The sequence below is a fragment of the Ischnura elegans genome, chromosome 11 (genome assembly GCF_921293095.1).
Source record: "Ischnura elegans chromosome 11, ioIscEleg1.1, whole genome shotgun sequence".
NCBI lineage: Eukaryota > Metazoa > Arthropoda > Insecta > Odonata > Coenagrionidae > Ischnura > Ischnura elegans.
Genome location: NC_060256.1, coordinates 102,487,996 through 102,509,458, shown reverse-complemented (window position 1 = coordinate 102,509,458; position 21,463 = coordinate 102,487,996). Strand labels below are relative to the sequence as shown.

The 21,463-nt window shown below is 37.8% G+C and overlaps 1 protein-coding gene and 1 long non-coding RNA gene across 2 annotated transcripts in view; both read right to left on the bottom strand.

Moving 5' to 3' along the window:
* Positions 1-21,463, bottom strand: part of LOC124168126 (intraflagellar transport protein 81 homolog) — a 328,055-nt gene that overhangs the window by 54,346 nt on the left and 252,246 nt on the right. The window lies entirely within an intron of this gene.
* LOC124168127 lies at positions 13,157-14,384 on the bottom strand. The gene is made up of 4 exons (XR_006866848.1): positions 14,264-14,384; positions 13,949-14,144; positions 13,753-13,834; positions 13,157-13,484 (listed from the first exon to the last, which is right to left on the bottom strand). It is a non-coding gene; the product is annotated as an uncharacterized LOC124168127 (long non-coding RNA).

Genomic DNA, 21,463 nt, shown 5'->3' with positions numbered 1-21,463 from the left:
CTAAACAAGATTGTGAAACATTTTTTTGTTATCAACAAAAGTTTTTTGAGCAGTTTTTTAATCTAGTAAAACAAAGGCATATCAAAAAATTTAATGAATTAATTGGTAATGTTTTGAAAAATGATAATACCATATGGCTAAAATATTTAACAGACATCACCGTTCCAAGTAATATAGCTAATTTCCTTAGCTTAGGTCCTAAATTTGCTCTCCCCTACACAATGAAAGACTTTCCGATGGTACAACTATTAGCAGACATTGACAACATTATATTTGATTTTAAAAATTCATCCATTAAAAACAAAACTAGGGCACAATGCACTAACATTATAACTAACTATATTCAAAGACAAATACAGCATTCAAAATCATCAAATTTACTCAATATACTTCATAAAACTAAGATTTTTTAAAAAAATAATCCTGATATAATTGTTCTTAAAACTGATAAATCTAACAACACAGTAATAATGTATAAACATGAATATGATAAAAAAATTAAAGAATTACTTGATGATAATGATATCTATACGGAAATTCCCAAAAAGAAAAACTTTACCACTTCACTTCAAGCTAAAGTGAATACTTTTGTTAAAAAGCTTTTTAAAGATAAGAAAATAGACTGAAAAACGAAATGCACACTAATAAAAAACAATGGCACTCCACCTAAACTGTATGGTTTAGTGAAAGATCATAAACCAAATATACCTCTAAGACCAGTGGTAAGTTTTGTAAATATATTCATGGCATTATTCCAATAGAAATATCAATATATTCTTATGGTGATATCCTGGGAATATTCCTGAGGAATATCCTGGGAATATTCCTGTGGAATATCCTGGGAATATTCCTGAGGAATATCCTGGGAATATTCCTGAGGAATATCCTGGGAATATTCCTGAAGGAATATCCTGGGAATATTCGTGGACTATGCTGGGAATATTCCTGGACTATGCTGAGCATAATCCTGAAATATCCCAGGAATATTCCTATGAGAATATCCCGGGAATATTCCTGAACTATGCTGGGAATATTCTTAGAATATCCCAGGAATATTCCCGCAGGATATTCCTGGGATATGCGTTAGGGCGGACGTATAGTATATACCAGGAATATTCTTGGGATATCCTGAGAGCATTGAGAATATTCTAAGAATATTCCAATATACCTTGGAGAATATTCTAAGCATATTCATGGGATATTCCCCTGCTGTGTGGGATAGTCCTACATATGAATGCGCCAAATTTATTGCAAAAATTCTTACACATCTATCCTCAGACAAATACAACATTAAAGACTCCTTCCATTTTTTCAATAAAATTAAACAACAAAGAATTCCCCTAAATTATATAATATGCTCACTTGATGTAAAATCATTATTTACGAACATACCACTAGATTTATTAAACAACATTGTGATAGATAATTGGGAAGTAATATCCAATCATACACTTCTAAACAAAGAAGAATTTACTGAATTATTTGATATTGCTGTTAATCAAGGCTATTTGCAGTATAAGGATCGTCAATATCAAATGAATGATGGAGTACCTATGGGTTCCCCAGTGGCGACCATATTAGCTGACCTAACCATGAATCACCTCCTAGACAATATTATCGCTAAATTACCATTTAATATTCCCTTAATTTACAAATTTGTTGATGATTTATATCTAGCATTACCCAGTGATATACACGAGAACACAATTTTAAATTATTTCAATTGCTTCCATCCTAAATTACAATTCACAATAGAATTTGAAAATAATAACACACTTCCATTCCTTGATATGTTGACAATAAGAAATCAAGATGGATCCATAAGTGTGGATTGGTGGAAGAAACCGCATAAATCAGACAGATATCTAAATTTTCAGTCTCATCATCCTCTACGACATAAAATAAATATAGCCAATGCACTAAAATTTAGAGCGCTAAATCTGAGTGATAAAATTTTTCACAAAAAAAAACTTAAAAATAATCGAGGACATTCTAATAAAAAACAATTTTCCAAAAAGACTCATTCAATGTATACTACAAAAAAACAACGCTATATGTCCACAAACACAGAATTCACCAAATAAATTAGCTTTAACAAACACAATAACGTCCCCATTCCGTGGAATCATTTATATAAATAAATTATCTGAACAACTTACTAGAGTTTTCAAAAAATTAGATTATAAAATTGCACACAAAATTTCTAACACGCAAAGCAGACTTCTGTACACAAAAATAAAATCAGAAACCCCAAAAAAACTAAAAAGTAACATAATATACCACATACCATGCCTCGATTGTAATAGTTGTTACATTGGTCAAACTTCTCAATATTTAAAAAACCGAATATCCCAGCACAAATCATCAATAAAAAATAAAATCACTCTTTCTGCTCTTGCAAATCACAGTCTAGACTATAACCATCATTTTGATTGCGAGAACACCAAAATTTTAGACATAGAAACCAATTTTAAGAAAAGATTATTTAACCCTTAAACAGCGGAGTTTTTTTTCGGAGTTTTATTTTGTTTTTCCGTTAAAAACTGCTTAATTACTGCCCAAGCATTCAGATAAACACTTAGTTTTAAAATTCTGTTGATTCGTTCTTGCTAGAGGGGGTGTGCCCATATGGGCACGCTAGCCGTTCCGGCCACCGGTCTGCATTCTGCAGAAGAATCGCTCGAACCATCATAATTCTCATTTTTATTGTGTGATACGCCATATATTTTGCATTTACCTATAATACTTCTTTAATTTGACAATTTGAAGTAATTTCAATTCATTATACTTTATTTTTTTAGGTTTAAACATTTTTTTTTGCCTGTCCATAGAAATGAACAGTATAAAACTCAGTTTTGAAAACAGTTATTGAATGAAAAAAAACATGTTATCAATGAGTTTATTAACAAAATTAGTCCTACATTGCTGGTAAAGTCTTTGGCAACTATAAATTGGGTTTTCAATTGCAGAGCATGATAGTCAGAATTCCATTGAAGGCAAATACCTGGGCACTTAGCACATTCTGAGCGCGCGCGGGAAGAATATTCTTCATAAGAACATCGGCGTCTATGAAACGGGACAAATTGGTTATCTCTGTCATCATACCATATGTCATCAGACTTTCTATGATTAGTTGCACTTTATAGGGAAGGTTAAATACGACCACCAGGTCTAGGAAAGGTACATCTTCGTTACAAAAACACTTGTGCAATCTCTCGCCTAAGGCTTACTGCGGTATAAATGAATCAGAATTTTCCGTACAGATCCAGGAATTTACAATGACACCATCAAGGAGATAGCTTCATGTGGACCATCACCATTTTTTCCTCTGATAACATTCCTGTATCTGTTGATATTTTGATCCGTGGGATCAGCTCCGCCCACCTAAATATTGTAGCTAGAGACCACTGCTGGCTGCCTAACTTGTACAGTTTTTGAGGTAACACGTGGGAATCTCGTGACCTTTGTGAGTGGGTGTACACATTGGCAAGGTGACTTAACAGTCACTACCGAATAGTCATTCTATCTAGCTACAACAATACTCCTTTCTCTCTCCCGTGCGAAAGCATGGGAGCAGCGGGGCTGCTTAGCTAGCTGTTTTTTCGATCAATGGGAAACTTTTGGGTATCCTTTTTCGCAGAACCCTCCCAGTGCCCTCATATCCTTGAGATTTTAACTGACTTATGAGAGAGAAGCTAGTAAACCTATTGTCAAAATAAATGGAAAACATTTATTGCTTGCTGTAGTAAATTGTCAAACGTGATAAGCAAAGACGAAGAGAATTTACCTACGAATTTATGGTAGTTATTTTTTTCTTCAACACTCACTCCCTGCTATATGCTGAAGTCCACCAAGTAATCTTGAGGAGTATTCAAGCACTCAATACTATATTTTAAAGCCGAAACTTATAGGTTCACCCCGTATGAACTGTTTGCAGCCATGATTGCCAAAATATTTTATCATGGATTTATGATATTTTGGCTCGGGAGTTGGCACATAGTTTTCTGAACAAACGTACTTTATCATATTTATGAATGGCCTAAGTGTGCACATTTTTTCGCTGTTATCGTAGTGATTATCAGCTGCACAGTGAAAAACCCTCATTATATTTTGCAACCTTGTGAATGGTATTATACACCACAGTGTTTCGGACATCATCGCCACTCTCCCAAAAATTCACTTCCTGCAGACAGCAATAACCACTCAGAAAAGAATTGAATAGAACAGAGAAAAATAAATTTCTTCCGTCATGAACATTTCGGAAACCTCAACTAGGGATTTACCGTAAATTCAGCGAAATTCATTTCGAGGAATATATTCTCAGCGGATGACACGTCATCTCGTGCTTATATGTACGTCTCGGTCATTTTACTGTCTCCTCCATCCTTTTCAGGACTAAAACTGACGGAGCTTGAAATGGTTGCTTGTTAACTTTCGCCTTGATTGTCTCCTTGCGACTTACAACCAGGGATTGGACTTAGTTGGAAAATTTGACCACGAGTTCAATGTGGTCGATGTGATCAAGGTTCAATCTACTTTTTATTGTTACAAAGTTTTATGTGCGATACAAAGCTGTTCACAATGAGCTTCATCATTGTATTTATCAAACATCCTTTCCCCTTTCTCCATGCCCTTGATTGTTGGGTATGTATACCAGTGGTAGAAAATAGCCCTATCATTATTCATACTAGATAGTTAAGTGAAGTATAACGCAGGCACGGTGAATAAAAGTGTTGAATTGTAAAAAATGCATTTTTTGTACTAAAAATTAATGGAAATATTACAAAAAAATATTGATGCCTATAAAATCAAGTGACATGAGAAAAAAAATGAAAGATTGACAAAAACTTAGCGTTTTACATCGAAATTATTTGATAACAGACCCAATAACAGCGATTGTAGCGAAGGACACCCGCCAAAAAAGACACCCCCGGCTACCGGCTAGCGTGCCCATATGGGATCACCCAAAAATAAATTCAAATTCCTTGTCTCATACGAAAGATATCACTATGCTTGCAAAAGAAACCGAATTTGACAACATTCATTATGAGGATTAAATTAAATACTTAGCCGAGTATAAAAAATAAAAAGGAAAAAAATCGCATTTACTGAAGACACTTGGCCATTTTTCCTCTTTTTCCGCCTCGAACAGAGTGAGTAAGAATACCTATCATGCCACAGTTAACTGCTGGTATAAATGCTGGCCGTAAGCACACGAACCGAATAAAGTGATAAATTGTAATCATTTTAGGCGAAAACAGTATGCTCTATAAGGTTTAAGTTAGAATTTATACGAAATTCTTTAGACCACTGCAGCTGTGCCCATATGGGCACGCTAGCCGTTCATGGGTTAAAGAAATGGTTTACATATCAAAATCAAATAACAGTTGCAATAAAAGATCAGACATCGAACACCTAAGCAAAATTTATTATTATTTAATTCATCAAAATTAAAATTGTTTAGTATAATTTAGATACCATTGTTAACAAATGAATCAATATTTATAAGTAACCATGATTAGCCTAGTAACGAAACTTTTCTATCACAGGTATGTTGTTTAATTCTGTACACAATTTTTAATTTACCAATGAATTTGTACTGCACAATTGTATTCAAATTTTTGTAACCACTTAATTAATTTATTTTCTTTATTTTCTTTGTAAACATTCATTATAATTAAGAGCCCTGAGGAAGGAGAATAAATCTCCGAAACGTTGGCCAAATGTGAGTTTAATTTATCATGACCTATACTCCAAGAGCATAAACATTACATTGTTGTTATAATAAGGAAGGTCAGGAGAAGAAACTTTATAAATAACGTGGGAATAGAATTCACCATAATAAATTGAGATTAGCACTTCATTGTTCACTGTTGACCTAATCGAGCGAACCAAAAAGCACACTGCACAGTTTTTTTTACGTAGACTGGAAACATGGCTGTCCCAACTTAGACTGCTATCAAGGGTAACCCCCAGGAAGGAGGCTTTGTTGCTCCGGGGAATCATTGTACCGTCAAGAGACACTGAAATGTCTGGTGAAGGCTTATTTTTGTTAACAAAATGGATTAGATTGGTTTTTTCTTTACTAAGAAGAAGAAAATTGTTATTGCTCCATTCTTGTAAGAGGTTGACAATACTGTTGGCCCGTGACAAATATTTTAATAAGAGAAAAATAATTTTGAATTCTGAAAATGGGTCAAATGACCCCTGCCGTCCTTCTAGTGTTAAACAACTTCATTGATGGACTAAATGATGCAATCCTGTTCTCTCCCTCTCAAAGTGCCGACTATCTAATTTTGTGTGGTGACTTAAATGTAGATATTATGACTGACTCCCATTACAGGTCTGATCTTAGAAGCTTGTTTGATAGTCACGGCTTAATGATCATACATGATTTACCGACTAGAATAACTTAATCATCCTCAAAATGAATTGACCTACTTATCAGTGTGTGAACTTAGTGTGACATACCTTAGCCACCTTTTTGTCTGACCATCATGCACTCCATTTTTCACTTAAATCTTGCAGCAAACGTACAAACTCCTCACACTGTCTGTAAAAGAACTTTTGATGCTGACTCCATTCTTAATTTTGTAGACTCAATATCACTTGAAAATTGGGGTGATGCTTATGCAACTAATAACACATATGATAAATTTAATAAGTTTGTCAACACGATCATAGTGCATTTCAATGCAGCTTTCCCGAAGAAAACTTATCATTGTCGGCCAGAGGGTACTAGGAGAAGGTTCTACTCCCACGACCTTGTTGCTGAAAGCCAACGATTGCGCGAACTTCATTGTCAAGCCAAGTATGTAGACAACAGTCTAATGACTTATTATAAGCAGTCTCAAGGCCTTCAAACAACATGTTAGGAACCATAGAAAAATCATCAATGAAAGTTACATCCTTTTCTCCACTATTCCGATAAAGTCTGCTTGGGATGTCATTAAGTGCAATACCAAAGCAACTCAAACACGAAACACCCATAAAGAAAGAATTTAATTTTGGTGGCACTCCAGTCGCAGATCCCTTGAAAGTTGCAGACTGTCCAACTCCATGTTTTGCAATGGAAATCATGATCACCCTATCTATCCTAGTTTTCCAAACAGTTCCTCGCCATCTAAGACCTTCTTTCTCTTCCCAACCGATCCATTTGAGGTCAACAAAACCTTGAATACATTCTCTAACAAATGGTCTTCAGGGTTTGATGAAATCCCCACCCCTATCTTGAAGACTGCCAAAGATTATATATGAGACCCCCTATCTCAGATAATTAATGCTACCTTTGATGAAGATCATTTCCCCAACTACCTGAAATTAGCCTATGTTAACCCTATCCACAAAAATGGTCCTAATGCTGATCCTAACAATTACCAGCCAATATCAGTGCTTCCTAGCCTTTCCAAAATTTTCGAAAAAATTTTTCTCAATTGTCTCACTAACTTTCTTATGTCATTCCAGCTTTTAGACCAAGTCCAGCATGGCTTAACCTAGCTGGGAAATCCACCACCACTGCCATATTTCAGCTACTTAGCCATATCCACAAGGGCCACAAATGCTACACTAGGGATTTTCTATGATCTTAGTAAGGCCTTCGATAGTATCAATCATAAGATACTATTCTCCAAACTCTTCAATACTATTCTCCAAACTCTTCAATACTATTCTCCGAACTCTCCAAAGATATGAGCAATTGGTGCCGAACAAATGGACTCACCATAAATCTCTTCACCTGCAGTTCCACCACAAAAGGTAACCACCCACGTCCAGCTTCTTACTTCGTTTAAATGATAACATCCTCATCACATCTCATTCTATCAAATTTCTTGGTTCAGTAATCAATGAAAACTTGGACTGGTCTGACCACATGCAGAATACCATGAAAAAAATCACCCTTGGAATCTTCTGAGCAAAAAAACTAGCCCAAATTGTTATTCTGGACCTGAAACTCCTATTTTACTCAAAAATCCAATCTCATACGGCATTTAATTCTAGGGAAATGACAACCTTTCCCAAAAGATTTTCTCCCTTCAAGAGCAGGCCATTAAGGCAATGCTTCGCCTCCCTCTTCGTACCCCTGGCAGATCTTTATTTAAGACTATACCATCCTCACACTTCCCTCCCTTTATATTCTTAGTTGTGCCTTATTTGTCAAACAAAACCCCCACACACTCTCCTCTCACCATGATGTGCACCCTTAATATGTACCACACACCAAATAATGCATACTGGCATCCACCCATCCCAAGCCCCTACTTCCCTTCCTCTACATACTCCTCATCATTCAGCCTCAATAATCTATAAAGCTATTTCTCAGGCAGTCAATATAATTCTGAATGCTCTAGACAACAAAGCTGAAGTACTTGGCTTGTTCTATGACTTATCTAAGGCCTTTGATAGTGTCAACCATAAAATTCTTATGAATAAGATATCCTATTTTGGTATTAGAGGTATTCCATTTCTCTGGTTGGAATCATACCTCGCCAACAGATCACAGACTGTTGCTGTAGTGTCCAATGGTGTGAAATTTATTTCCCCACCAAAAGTTATTTCCCAAGGTGTCCCCCAAGGATCTGTTCTTGGCCCTATCTTGTTTTTAGTATATGTGAATGATCTCACTAACTTTGTCTTTCGATCCTCTGATATCACCCCAGTGTTATATGCTGATGATGCTAATTTTGTTGTTACCTCTTCTCAAGTGAATAGCTTATGTACCTCTGCTAATTCTGTATCCCAGCAGTTGTATAAATGGTGTGTTAAAAATTGTTTGAAGCCTAATGTTTGTAAATCTCAACTTATCTACTTCACAAATATTGGAAAAAATAATAGGCAGATCACTGTGGACCTTAACGGTGCATGTATACCACAAGTTGAGAGTACAAAGTTTTTGGGTGTGACTATTGATTCTAATCTTTCCTGGGCAATGCATATCAGCGAATTGGCACGTAAGCTCAGTTCTGTGTGTTATCTAATCAGGTATATACGCTCCACTGTGTCACTAGATGTTCTGCTACTCTTGTATTATGGTGAATTCCACTCTCATGTTCTGTACAGCATTCTGCATTGGGGTTCATCTCCACATGCCGTTACCATATTCAAAATTCAAAAAAGAGTGGTACGCTTATTGTCCAACAAACCCTATCGGACACCCTGTCGGCCATTGTTTAAAGATCTACGAATATTACCTGTGCCCTGTCTTTATATATTCACCATACTTCTCAAAGTAAAGACTAACTTCCAAGACTTTGTCCCAAACGCCAGCATTCACACTCATTATACGAGGCAGCACAAAGATTTGCATGTCCCCTATGTACGGACTAAAAGTGCTGCCTGTGGTGAACAATTTATGAGTCTACTTTTGTACAATAAGCTCCCTATGGAGCTAAAAGCTCCCATGAGTCAAGGGGTATTTAAAAACAAGCTGAAAGACTTTTTACTTTCAGGCTGCTTTTACTCTATATCAGAGTACCTGTCACAGTAATATTATATATGCTCTCCTCACTTTGCTGTTTGTGCCTTATATCTTTTATTTGTACCCAACCTGTGTTTTTGACGTGCCTTATACAATTTATGTATTGCATATAATTGTCTTTCCGGCAAATAAAGATTATTATTATTATTATTATAGCAAATTACCATCTGACATTAAAATGCTTACCTCTCTGCCACTGTTCAAAAACCGTGTAAAGAATATACTCCTTGAAGAAGCGTATTATTGTGTTTCTGAATTCATGGTATCTAAGTGTGACTGTTGTCATACTTGATCCTATTCTACATACATATTTGTTTTTTTACTGAGTCCTGTTGTGTTTTTTTATTTTCTGTTATTTAACCAATGCAGTTTACTATTATGTATCATTATCTTTTGTATCACTTTTGTTTTTTTCTCCTTTTGACGATTTCTATGTTACTTGCTAACCAACCAAAATAAAATCATCATCATTATTATTACTATCATCATTATTATTATTATTATTATTAACCTTTTCGCGCCGAGCTCCTTCGTGGGAAGTTGCTTTTGGCTCTAGGAAGGGTTTGAGATTTTCTTTTTCGCCCCATACGGGGTTTTTTTTTTTTCGGCTTGGGACTGACCAGGTAGTCGCTTCCTCCCCTTAATGACCTTTCCTCGCGGGGTCCCTTGGCAACTGGGCAAATATAATCCTCGACCCTTTTCCCCGAAGGCAGCCCATCCCGGCGTACTTTTGCGGTCAGTTTATTGTTGCCAGTGCAATTTTAATTTTTTTAATTGTTACTGTTGCATTAAATGTCAGTTCATCAAAGTATTCCTTTTATTTTGCAATGCCTGTAGAACTTTTAAACGAAGTTCTACGGTTATTTTTAGGGTTTTCAGCAAAACGGCACTATATCATAGCCAAATGAGCTTTTCCGAGAAGAGTGAGGTTATCATCCTCCACGTACATATATCAGTATGAGAATACTTACACCAATGAGAGTACTTACAATATGAGAGTAATTACCTGGGTAGAGCAGTTCTTATTCCTGCAATGGTATGGAATGCTTCTCACAACATGTGTCTACGTAAAACATTGCCTATTGGTACATTAAATTTACGAATTTTTAGGATATGCATTAATCAGTATTTATAGCGAAATTCGTTTATAATACCTTTGTATTCAAAGGTTGGTGAAAGGTTATTAAAAATAGCCGCTGTAATTTTGGCTCACGACAAAGAACTGAGTAACATATACTTTTAAATGTAAATCATTACAATATCGCTCCTATAAACTTGCTAGTAAGCTATAAAAATAACAATTAAACATCTAACCTTAGCATCTCCAAAAACTGTTCTAGGTGATGATCAACTCCGTTAATATGAACGCTAGAATTCCATTTAAAATTTGGAACCAATCAGCAGAACATACAGAATGTAATTACTCGCATTGATTTTCAAAAAATGCAACATTTACGTTTTTAGTTATTCCACCTTATAAACAAATAATTGACCATGGGCACCTTCCTTGAGTGGGACACTGAGAGCCGGAATGGGCCGAGATAATCCCCACGCGGACAATAGGAAAGGGTCGAACCTCTCACGCTGAGGGACCCTAATGGCGGTTGGGACCCACTTGGCATGCTTGACCGCGAAACCGTGAAAAAACGGCCTTTGGCCTTTCGCTTCGAAAAATTCCAGCCGTGAAAAGCCGGCCTTCCTTCTTTAGCATCAGAAAATTCAGGCCGTGAGATCACGCCCTGCGTAGGGAAGAGGTTAATACCCTTACTTAATCTAGTTGCACAATAAATTCATACCCTTTACACAGCAAAAATGCTAATATTTAGTTAAGCGTTTTATCAAAACAACTGCTATCATTTCCTTGATGGATTTGAAATCTATCACCACTTTTCCTTCAGCCACATCTAACATAACAAAATGAAACCTCACATCAATATGTTTTGACCTTTCTTTATCATTGTTTAATAATCAAAAGGGGGGAGAGTGGACTGTATTACACTGGATTGCCGCCGAATGGTACTCACGAAATTCGGAGGCTTCAATGCCATGGCGAGCTGGCGCGTGGTCTCCGAGGCAGCTCCTCCTCGGTTGTTCGAAGCACAAGCACGCGTCTCGTATTAGTCCTTGCTAACAACTGTCCTCATACATGGGACACTCAATACTAAAAAACGGGACCAGCGTTTGTAGCGCCACTGTGGGCGGAAGGGAACTATCAGCAGTAGAGCGACTTAGCCCCGCCCCCTTTCGTAGTGCAAGATGCCTACTTTATAGGATACCTCAATTGCCGCGTATTTCGAAAGGGAAAATGAGAACACAAAATAACATGTACTTGTTTTATTGCTCAAAAATCACATATCATGTAGTTACAAGCAGGATATCAGAAATAAACCACAAAACATGAAAGCAAACATCCAAATCATGTCGTAACACATGCAAAGTTTAAATGCGGTACAATGAAATCGAGTTAAATTTTAAGAATAACAGTAGTTCATTATACATCCCATAAAGCACAATACTAAGTTTTATTCTAGCGCATCATGAATTTAAGCGCTAATATGAATAAGACTTCTACACCAAATACAAGTAACAGTTAGTAACATTCTTTAGGAAAGTTACATATTACAATACCACCCATAAAATATCACGTATTAAAGTCAGTTATAATTATGGAAGGCCATAAAAGCATATGGATGTTTAAATACAAGGAGGTTTCAGTGTTGGAAAGTCACATCATAACACTCATTACCATTCATAAAAAATACTTTTGAATTAGGCTTATCATGAAAGCCATCAAAGCATGGATATTTAAATACAAGAAGATTTCAGTTTTGCAAAGTGGTATTTTGATAACACTTTAAACTTACAAGGTAAGTAGCATTCAAAGGAAGGCTTATAACAATAGCATCACAAAGTGGTTGTGAAAACACAACATGCAGGCTTCAGTGTTATCAGCACCAATACTAACTCCTAACATTATAAATCACCAAGTGAACCAGGGATGGCCAACCTATATGACAAATGTAACTGTTGTAAGCCATTTAATTACAAAAATTTAATTATAAATACTGGCAAAATCCGTCAGTACTCGTCAATTACCACGAGTAAATGGTGAATTATATTGGTTATCGATCATTTTCACCAGTAATAGGTGTATGTTTAAAGATAACTGATTATCTGTACAAGTTTTTTTAAAATTAGTTAATTCTTCTGTATTGATCAGTTTTTAGGTTCAATTTAGTACCACCACTAAAAATAGATTTATTAATGATATTAGATTGGCCACCCATGTTCAAAATTTATAATCCTAAGGAATGTGTCGATGCCTAAAGTTATTGATTCTCGATACCGATACCAAGTATAGGAATCAATGGTATTGAGAATCGACACATCCCTAATCGTAATCCTATGAAACAATTACTTGGGGTAGGACTTGTGAACTACATCTATGACCCACTTGTTTTACATTAGAAATTTTAATTAAATGAAACACAGATATACTCATGATACAAATGATAATAGAAAACCACTATTTTATGAAAAATGAAATACATTGAAAACAAATAACCTTTCAATGAAATTGAAATCAAAGTGGAAGCAGAAGCACGACTTGGAAGCACGTTCGAGCATCATTTCGAAACCCATAGCTTCGAATGCTCCCACACTTATTTTCAAGTGGATCTGGATTTAAATTCCTTGGGGTAAGGTTCTTAAATCCAATGCTGTGTAAAGTTTGCCAAAGGGCCTTAATATTACTTCCTAGTCCTACCCCAATTAATTAAAGAGGGAGTCCTACTCTCCTTCTGCCCATGAATGAACACTATTGACTGCAGGAGTTTCTGAGCCTCACCCCAAAATTGCACATGCTGAGATGAAGGGGACACTGCACACCGTAATGGCTTCCCAGCAGGTGGCTTCAGGGAATCACCATTTATGCTATCAAAAAGCCTGTCGAAGAAGTATAGGAGCTCAGCTGTCTCCCCGGCTTCGACTCCCAGATCTCCATTTGCAGCTGGAAAAATAGCATGGAAATTGCCATAAAAATAAGGGACATTGTTGTCTATCAAATAGATATGAGGAGAAAAGGTCTTATTTAGAGGCAGAGTTCAATTGCTACTTCATCATTACAATCCTGAATGCATGTGTGTGATAAAAATTTAATTTTATGGATTTTAAGAACATTTTGTAATTTAGCAGGCTTCCCCACTTTTTAACACAAACTAAAAACAAAACAGACTCAATAATAAACATATGTATTCAAATATCTGAATAATACTCACGCAAGAGAGAAGGTGTATATCCCACTGGAGGTGGAAGGGACTTCTTTCATTATAACCTCTCTAGCGGCATCCAATGGGGAATCTAAGAGAAAAGGCAAATGGAAATTTAGCAGGCCTCCCCACTTTTTAAAACAGACTAAAAACCAAACAGACTAAATAATTAACTGATGTATTGAAATCACTGAATAATACTCACGCCAATGCCCGAGTAATATTAAAGTTTTCTTCTTGTGAGAGCTGGGGAGTAGTTTCACTAAATCAAGCCCGATATTAAAAATTGCATTCTTCACTTGATCATGACGACATTTTTGAAAACTGTCTGCCTTTTCGTCAATTCCATATACTCCCGGCAGCCATGTAACTGCTCCAAATCGGATGGCGAATGTGATAGTCTGAAACGGTATAATGAATAATAAAGATTTCAATGACAATATTTTGGGTTCACGCTTAGTGAAAAGTACGGCCGAATTTCAACGAACCTAACATTGAAACAATACACTGGATCACTTACCTTGTTCACAAATATCTGGCCTCCTGAGATGCTCTCCCTGCTTGAATCCGCCGGCGACCGTTAACAACCGTTAACGCCGGTTCCACCACCCTCCTTCTCGGCCTCCCAAATTTGAACTGCCTGTTTGCATCACTGCGCATGCGCGAAATTTCCTTCCAAATTCCAAGAGAGCTCATGTAGTACCCTTCCATACGTGCCTACTGCCCTGGCGCTAGCGTCGCGGGGGCAACTTCGGGAAGGGGAGTGCGCCCTGTATGACTGTCCTCGTCTCGAGGATCAAAAAAAAGAGAACCTTTTGCCCTCTTACGGCGAACACAAACAAAACAAAAGAAAAACACAATGCACCACTCGGCGGCAATACGAATGATAAGTTTACCGAACATAACCCACCCACCAAAATTGGGTGCCAATTTTAATAATAATGATAAACAAGTAACGTCATGAGTGCTTAGGGAAATATGAAGAAACTACAAAAGAGCGTGCTAACTGAACCTGGGAAGATAATGAACAAAGGTGAGGTTATAAATTAGGTTCTTCACTCTGAAGGGGGCCATCATCAGAGACTTAGTACAAATGGGCAGCCCACGGAAGGGAAAGGTTCAGCACGAATGTTCCTAAGCAACGATATGTACAAGAAAATGAACAATTGCCCTAGCATACGAAATAAAAGAGAACCAAAGCATACAAAGAAAGGAAAAATACATTATTGAACAGGCAGTTTGGCCAGTTTTGAGACTGGGCGTTTAAAATTACCAAACGCTGTTCGGACAGTGCAAACTCGCACTCGTCCATCAGTTCCTTGATGAACATCAATAATTCTAGCCAACGGCCATTGCAAAGGAGGACTATTCTCCCTTTTAAGAATCACTAAATCTCCTCGTTCTAAATTTGGATTTTCTAAAATCCATTTTGACCTAGATTGCAATGTGGATAGATACTCGTTCGTCCATCGATTCCAGAAATGTTGAGAAATTCGTTTCACAAGTTCCCATCGGGTTACTCTGTTGATTTTAACATCTAAAAGGCTTGGTTCGGGAATAGCCACTAATGGTGTGCCAATCAAAAAATGTCCAGGTGTTAAAACTTCCAACTCGTTGGGATCCGATGGCAAAGAGATCAATGGTCTGGAATTTAATATCGCTTCAATTTTGGCAAATAAGGTTGATAGTTCCTCAAAGGTTAAAATCTGGCTACCCACTGTCCTTTTTAACAAACCTTTTGCCGACTTGATATTTGCTTCCCACAGACCGCCAAAGTGAGGTCCCTCCGGGGGATTCATATACCAAGTGATATTTGTGATGGAGTATTTATCCGAAATTTCATTACACTTTAATAAGGTTTGAAACTGTTTGTTTAATCCGGTCAAATACCTATTTGCGCCGACAAAATTGGTGCCACGGTCAGTGTAAACATCTGAGCACAGACCTCTTCGCGATACAAATCTCTCAAAAGCCGCAATAAATGCCTCTGACGAGAGACTAGATACAATTTCTAAATGACATGCCTTGGTTGCTAAACAAATGAACAAACACATATACGCCTTCTGTTGTTTTGCATTCCTTCTCAAGGATTCCTTCACTAAAAACGGTCCTGCAAAGTCAATCCCGGTGTGCAAGAATGCACGCGCAGGTTGCACACGAGGAGAAGGCAAGCCTCCCATTAAAGGCACTTTAGGAGCACAACGCAACTTGAAGCAAGGGATGCATTTAAAAATTCTCTGCCTGATTACACTTCGGGCAGAGATAATCCAAAATTTAAAATTTAACAAATATTGTAAGGTAGCTGGCCCTACGTGTAAATACACCTTATGATAATAGTCTATTATCAAGTGAGTCAAATGACTATTTTTGGGTAGCAACAATGGATGCTTCCGTTTATAAGGTAAAATTGAGTTTTGAAGACGCCCACCCACCCTGAGACAACCCTCTGAATCAAGGAAGGGATTTAAGCGTTGAATTGGAACTGAACAAGGAAGACCTCGATTTAACCGATAAATGTCCTCCTTGAAGTGACATTGCTGAGTCATTCGAGTGCAAAGTATCAATGCCGAATTGATTTCATTCAATTTCAGATATCCACTGATGCGATTATTTGATTTAACCCTTGTGTTGGTAATAAATCTCCGACAGTATGCCACAGTTCTCAACAAATTGGACCACGATGAGTGACGTTTGATAAATTCCAAATCGGGTTCCAGAAATACTGTGAAGGCGGAATCTACAATATGTTTACTTTCCGATAGTTGATTGAATTCAATTGGTTGGAAAGAACTGATTTTCCAATTAACAAAGGGTTCCGATAGCCAAGCGGGCCCATGCCACCACAAATGCTGATAAACTAATTCACTGGGCAAACAGCCCCGACTTCCTATATCTGCTGCATTATCTTGAGTTTTAATGTGATTCCACGTAATACCAATTGCATTTTCCTTGATTTGCATGATACGATGAGCAACAAAGGTTTTCAAACGATGGGGTGGGGTGTCTAACCATGTTAGAACAGTGCTAGAGTCTGTCCAAGCAAATACGCGAGTTATTTTCACCATTCCAGAGATACAATCAAATACAAATTTTATAAGTTTGGATAACAGGACAGCTCCTAAAAGTTCCAAACGAGGGATTGATTGAGTTTTAATTGGTGCAACTCGCGTCTTAGACAAAACTAAGTGAACAGTTCCCTTTTCTGCTAAATCACCCATTCGCACGTACACAGAAGCACAGTACCCTCGTTCAGAAGCATCACAAAATCCAAGAATTTGGGAAATGTAACATTCAATATTCAAAGTTGTGTCCTTTCCTATCCACCTTGGGATTTTGACAGCAACCAATGATGGCAATTGTTTCACAAACTCTTTCCAAAGTTTCAAAGTAGAAGACGGAAGTTCATCGTCCCAACCCAGTTTTAATTTCCACAAATTCTGCATTAGATATTTTGCCCAGAAAACAATAGGGGCAATCCATCCTAATGGATCGAATATCCGTGCGATTGTGGACAAAATGCCTCGTTTGGTATTGGGCGTTTCCCATTGTCGTACATGATAACAAAATGTGTCCGACTTGGCTTCCCAATAGATGCCCAACAATTTTATTAAGGGAACTTGATCATAGTTAAAGTTAACTTCAATTTGGCAAAGATCAGACGGAAGCTCTTGTAACACCTCTACTAAATTGGATGCCCATTTACGGACTTGAAATCCCCCCGCATTCATTAAATTATTTATTTCAGTGATTAAACTCTTTGCCTTTTGGGGAGATGCGGTGCCAGTAACCAAATCATCTACAAATAAGTCCCGTGAAACAACATCTGCTGCACAAGGATAACGTAGAGCTTCATCTATGCACAACTGTTTAATAGTGCGCATAGCTAAGTAAGGTGAAGAGGCGAGGCCAAAAGTCACCGTATTAAGTTCGTATTCTTGCAAATCAGAATCTGAATTTGGACGCCATATTATGTGTTGATACGCTCTCTCCTCAGGGCGAAGTTCAATCATTCTGTACATTTTACATATGTCACCTATTAAGGCCACCTTATGTAAGCGAAAACGAATAATCAAGGCTGATATGTCTTGGTGAAGCTTGGGTCCCACCAGAAGCATATCATTAGGGGAAGTTCCTGTAGTGGTCTTGGTAGATGCGTCAAAAACTACTCTCACTCGAGAAGTCGTACTACATTCTTTATATACAGCATGGTGCGGTACATAGTATTTACCGGTACCCCATCCGACTTGAGACATATGGCCTAGTGAGATGTATTCGGACAAAATAGAGTTATATTCATCTCTGCCTTGCGGATTCTCATTCAATTTCCTCTCCAGCAATTTGTAACGCCTAATGGCTGTCGTCTGAGAATCTCCTAATGCCGCCAAACAATCTATTTCCTTAAGCAGTAAAGGAACAATATATCTGCCGCTTGGCTTTCGATAATGGCAATTAACAAACATGTCCTCTGCTAACTCATCCTGCGGTGACACAATATGAATCATAGGTGCTTCCTCTAATCTCCAAAATTTTTGAAGAGTTAAATCGAGATCAGATTCCGAAGATACAAGACAAGTAGAAATGTTAGATGAGTCACGAGTTGCAGAAGACACCGAGTTTAATGGCCCAATAAGCACATACCCAAAAATCGAAGGCCAGGCAGTGGGAAGTCCACTTGAACGAACCACTGGCTTATCCAACATTATATCAGAAAACATATCTGCTTCAAGCAAAATATCAACTGGCCCTGGTTTGTAATACTCCGGATCGGCTAATTCTAGGAATTGAAAATGATGGCGTACTCTATCTGGGACTTGCTCCGTGGGTTGTGTTGAGCTTATCTTTGGTATAACAATGGCATTTACTTGAAGCTCAGGACCCCGTCGACGCGGTCGAATAACTACAGAGGCCGTGCCCTTGGTGGATGTAATCGGAGTAGCGGCTAAACCAAAACAATTGACCAGCGATGATCTGCGAGGAATACCTAACCGTTGCTGACAGTCCGTTGTAATGAAGCTCGCTTGAGAAGCAGGATCAATTAGAGCACGAATAGGAATGAACGTTCCTGACTTGTTCTTTGCAAGTACAAGACATGTCTCCAACAAAACCATAGAATAATGCAAATTCATCTGGCAAGCAGAACATGAAATTGAATTTGACGAGCCATCCACCTCGACTACAGCTGATTCAGAGTTTACTGATTCAGTATTCTTAAGAAGTTCTGCAGCCGGTCGATTATTTAAAGACTGTGTCTTATCACTTGTGGCTTGAGATTTGTGGACTACATCGTCGTAGCACAAGTTTCGATTGCATACTAAGGTATGATGTTTATTATTACATACTTTACAAAGGTTTTTGGAAAGACATTGCTTAGAGGAATGTTTCTCTCCTAAACAATTGTAGCACAGCCGTTTTGTTTTCGCCAATTCCCTTCTCTTCGTCATCGATAGAGAAATGAATTTCTCGCATTGATATATCTTATGATCACGCGAACAAACAGGGCATGATAACTTCTCTACCTTGGCTACATGGAAATGAGATGTTTTCTTTGCAAAAGATTTGGTTGATGAACTAACTTCTTTCAATGATATAGACTGTGCGCTCTCCTTTACTCCCGATGATCGGAGAACGTTAACGTAGTCGCGACCAAATTTTAAAAGCGTGTGAACCGATGGAAAGTCCACCCGGTTATTCTCAAGTTCAAAATGTTTCCTAGTGTCTTGATCCATAACTCGAGATGCTAAATAGAACAAAATAAATTCACCCAAATTAGGTATGTTCATCGTCTGCAAAGCAATCACATTTTCAGAGTATGTTTCGATGAACTTTTGCAAAGAATCCAGAGAAGTATTCTTCAAACATGGATAGTTAAACAACTTATCTAAATAATGAAACGCCAACTGGCGTTTATTCTCGTACTGTTGGATCAAAGTTTTCCACGCTATTTGATAGTTTTCAGCGATTAGCGGCAAACTAGTAACAAGCCTGTGGGCATTACCTCGTACGCTTGACACCAAATAATGGAATTTTTCAATGTCAGTTAATTTAGTGTTTAGGTGAACAAGACTATTGAACACATCAAAAAACGGCTTGAAATTCTCAATTTTCCCATCGAAGGAAGGCAGCGTAATTTTGGGTAAATGTACCGTTCTATCGTCGGATTCATTCGAAGAGGCTCTATTTGACGCTGCAGGTACCTCCCGAATCAGAACACGTCTTGCCACAGCTCGTATTTCGTGGTAGTAGCCTTCTACCTTATCGAATGCCTTTAGCTGTGATGCCTCTTCCTCATCTAGCTCTAAATCAATTGTCATTTCCCGCAATTGATCCGATAATTCAACGAATGACTTATACTGATCATCGAGTAGCAAAAACCTACTCTCAAAAAGGTCTTTATCCACCGCGTTGCCTTCGACCGTCATGGATATTTCGTGTAACTTTTCAATGATACGCATGTTCTCTTCAAATTTAGATTTAGTTAATCGAAATCTCCTCAGAAGCCTACTACTCTTCTCTTTATCGCACATGATAAATCAACTTCACTCAAATGAATAAGAAACAATGCTACACAAATGGAAATGCCTGACACAAATCCAAAGAAAACGACCAAAGAATAGCAAAAATACCAATGAATCAACAGGAAAGAAATATTTCCCCAAGCACTCGCCACGACAAATAATGATTTCAAATATGATAACCAACAAAATGATTACGTTGTGGATTCACCAAATGGATCCACCCAACAAATATGCGATTCGGTAAGCCAAAATCCGGCCCGAAGGACCAAAAAATGTTTAATAATCAAAGAGGGGAGAGTGGACTGTATTACACTGGATTGCCGCCGAATGGTACTCACGAAATTCGGAGGCTTCAATGCCATGGCGAGCTGGCGCGTGGTCTCCGAGGCAGCTCCTCCTCGGTGTTCGAAGCACAAGCACGCGTCTCGTATTAGTCCTTGCTAACAACTGTCCTCGTCTCGAGGATCAAAAAAAAGAGAACCTTTTGCCCTCTTACGGCGAACACAAACAAAACAAAAGAAAAACACAATGCACCACTCGGCGGCAATACGAATGATAAGTTTACCGAACAATCATCAACACCATTAGCATTCTTCACTGCAGACTGATTATCATTATAGGGACATATGGACTCACGACCCAACAATCTTACATTGGTTAGATGAGTCAGAAGGAGTCCTCATTTCCCCTTCATCAATATTCAAATGTTTCTTTAAAATCAACCTCAACAGTTTAGATATAACAATTCTTTTTGAAGCACATGCAGACAAACTAACATATTCTGTCTCAGTTGTGGACAGGGCTACATACGACTGTTTATTGCTCTAGCATGCCACTGCTTCCCGAGCAAATTTGAACACATACCCTGTACTATCATTTGCAAAAGTCTTGCAACAAATCGAGCGGCGCCACTTTCGCTCCACAAAGATTGTGCCCGGAAATTGTATGGGTTTCGGGTGTATGCAACAATCCAATACTAGTCTTCATGGTTCAATGCATGGAGAACGGGTCATTGGGTGGTTGAGGTATTTTGTCACCCTTTTCAGTCTCGGGATTTGACCGCTTCCATTTAAGTGAAATCAATGTTCATGATATTCCCCCAAACACAATGTAGCATTTAATGCAGTAGGAAAGATCGAAGGTAATTCCTCGGAGAGATTTTAAAAAGTTGGTAGCTTGGCTCTTTCTGAGTGATCTCAGCTCTT